We start from the raw sequence: 3419 nt of genomic DNA, 5'->3' as shown, positions 1-3419 counted from the left end.
GGGTATCTCCCTACTCCTTCTGGGAGGTGGGTGAATGGAAGACTTTTTACAAATTTATTAATTTCTGACACTGACATTCTGCATGACTATTCAATATGTAAGTGAGTCCCCGTGATTTCTGAAAGCCCATTTATCCTGGCTTTTGATGGGCTGAATGCAAGTGAATTTGCAAGTGGCTCTTTCCTCATTGATTATAATATAATATTTCTATTAAAATCATTTTTAAAAGCCTCCCAAAAATTTGAATAATACTTTTTCAAAGAACATAAAGCTACACCTCAGATCGGCCGTCCTAGAATACCTTGGCAAAAGTATCGAAGTGGCAAGAGTTTTCCTAGTCTTATGTCCTATATACATCTGTTAAATTACTCCGAGATCTCATTAAATAAAGCTAATGTACTTGTAAAACAGTAGGGAGAGACAGTTTATCATTGTAACTGTTAGAGAGAGCCATTCGGGTAAGGAGGGAGCCAAGAAGACTAGGTATATGCTGGTCAGTGTAGATGTTTCTAAGTCATAAATCTTGGCTCTTTCCCGCCTAGTTATTGTGTATTTCTTTAGGTGAGAGATTGATTGTAGCAGCTGAAGATGAATTTGCCCATAGACCCTTTCTTCTTCTTCTTCTTCTTCTCCTTTTTTTTTTTTTTTTAGACTCCTGATGCTTCGCCAAGGTGATAATGCTTTTTCTTCCCCCCCCCCCCCCCCCCCCGCAATCATTTGTTTCAGATTAAAAGCATGAAATGGCACAAAGAAACACAGGGAGGCTGGTCTCTGTGGTCGGGCAAACATGAGGGCATAAAGATGTATAATGTCCCACGCGGGAGGAAGCCCTCGCTGGGCCCCTCAGGATTTATAACAGGCTCACCTGAAGGAGAAACAGGGGCACTTACGCCATCAGATACCTGGAAAGGCGCTGTCATTTCCTCACCGAGGACTTTGCAAGCAGATGGTAAAAGGGGCTTAATTTGAAAACACTGAAACGTTGTGTACGCTCAAAACCATGACAATTGCAGTTTTATTGTCTCCACTCAGGGAAATGTGTGTCTGGATGATCTCGTGGCCCGAATGGGGAGAAAAGGTACTTTTCATGAATATATATAGATGCTGAATTTATAAGGATCAATATAGTCGCCAAATGTTGTACAACATGTCAGGATATCATAAAAAGCAGGCAGTTCTACATAAAATACCAGCTTAATCTTGGAGATTTTAAAGCCTCATTAAAATGTGGATAAAGTCCATATATGGAAAGGCAGCCTTCAAAAGGTTGAAGTTATATATCTGGAGGGCAGGCGTTGTAACCGCCACTTCTGAATGTCAGTGGCCTTGTGGGCTGCAGCGGGTGGTGGCCAGAGGCTTCGGGCTGGGCGCGTCCTCGTCTGGGGGGTGGCACTGTGGGACTGGGGCCGAGTGCCTCCCCATCCGCCCCTATAGCGCAGCAGATTTCGTCGGAGAAGCCACAGCGGTCGGGTCGGGTCTCGCTGTCTTTCGCGAGCTGGCACATTGGTGGATCGAACTCTGTTAAACCCCAGGCCAGCTCCCTGTGCCACAGGGCGGAGGGCAAGAGGTCCGCCTCGGGTCTGGGTGATGCGATAGGGTAACACGCAGACCCAGGATGATCACCTGGCGGCTGGCGGGGGGTGGGGGGGCGGGCGGTGCAGAGAATGACTTACTGAGCGGCTACCCTTTATGTCCCCCAGAAGCCCAGGGGTGAGGTTACTCACCGGGAACCATTCATGCCCAGGAGGACAAGGCTCCAGCTCCCTAGTGCCTGGCTCCCTATTCTCATCGGCTCCCCAGCTTCCGGTTGAAGCTGCTCGTTTTTCTAGCACTGAGGCCGAGCCGGGCCTCCTGGAGCAAAGCTGGAGTTTGCACCCTCGTTGGAGGTCTCGGTGGTTTTGGTTTGTTTGCCTGTTTTCTTCCGGGGAAACTTTGAAAGTCAAGCGAGTACTTTGATCCTGACCTTTCTGCAACACTGGCCCATATTCACCGCTTGTCAGCAGCACACGTGGGCCAGAAGTCATCCGTCACTGCCAGCCGTCACTCTGTCGCCTTCCCCATCAGGCCCATTACCCGGGATCAGGAGAGAGTGGAGCCTTGCGTCGGAAGGATCATTAAACTTGAGGCTCCCAGGTAGCACAGGTAGGCCAGGTGGGCTCTTGTTATTTATAATAAAGGAAAGCACAGCAGAAGTGCCCGACGGTGGCCCAGGAGGCTGGCAGAGGACGCCTGAACAGTGTCAACTCTGAAGGACAGCTAAAAGTGGACTCTCCCCCCCTCACTGTAAGCAAGGAGGATTTATTGAACATCTGTTCTGTACATGGCTGGGAAGATTGATTAATTTAATTGCTCACACTTTGCTTAAGTAACATTTGAATACTTAATGTCAAGTTTGAAGGATATTCCAACGTTTGCCTGCGCACCTTCTCCTTAAGGTTGCAGAGGGAGCTTGGGAAGGGGGTGGGGCCGTGTGGCCGGCCGGAGCTCCTTCTAAATCCTTCTTGCGCGAGAGCCTGCAGGAGTTGCCGGTGGGAAAAGCTGCCTCTTTTCATAAAAGCAACTAGTTACTTTTCACATTTTCCCATTGTGATAAATCATTAATGTAATGAGGTTGGATCTTCTTCACTGAGTGGTGGTAATTTTCCCTCTGGTATCAACTGTGGAGACAGTTGAGCATATTATATATTTCTGTACCCTTTAACATAATACCGTAATCGTATGAAAGTACCGGATGAGTTAAAGCTGTAACAATGTATTGCAGGTTACAGTCAGGCAGCGTATTTAGAAGGAACTCCTGAAGGTTCTACAGAAAACCAGGCTTTAAAACGGTTCTCAGCGCATCAACACTTGCCTTTCCCTTCCCGGCTGGGTTTTCCCCCCTCTCAGGGGTCAGTCTGATCCAGTTTAGAGGAAGAGGCGCCATGGAAATGCAAGGTGTTCCTTCAATAAAACTTTCTTTGGGGAGGGCCAGGGAAACATGTGCGTCTCACGCGTCGAAACAGTCGCATCTAAACCTCAGGTGGAGAATCCGTCTGAACCTCACGCACCCAGCCCAGAGGAGGGAAGTCGACGTTGTAACTATATTCCACAAACACTTTCCTTCCTCCCTGTAAGGTCCATCAACACCGAAAATGGGGTTCCATTCACCTAAAAGAAAGCATTATGCCCAAGTTTTCATGAACACATCTGCAGTGAGAGTGAGGCTTGCTGGCCTGGAACCATGGCTAGCCCCCTGAACTTGGCTTGCAGAATGGCTAGGAAGGATTTTTATTTATTCAGACAAACAAAACATGCCTCTCTCTGTTTCATTCTGTTTAGAATGACCACTTATTTATCTCTGCACGAGTTCATCCCTTCATTTCCCCGTTCAACAAGCACGTCTGGGACTCTCAGGTCCTTCGAAAGCCGAGAACGTGGCT

Source organism: Acinonyx jubatus, chromosome E2 (genome assembly GCF_027475565.1).
Source record: "Acinonyx jubatus isolate Ajub_Pintada_27869175 chromosome E2, VMU_Ajub_asm_v1.0, whole genome shotgun sequence".
Lineage (NCBI taxonomy): Eukaryota > Metazoa > Chordata > Mammalia > Carnivora > Felidae > Acinonyx > Acinonyx jubatus.
Note: the sequence above shows the minus strand (reverse complement) of the source record.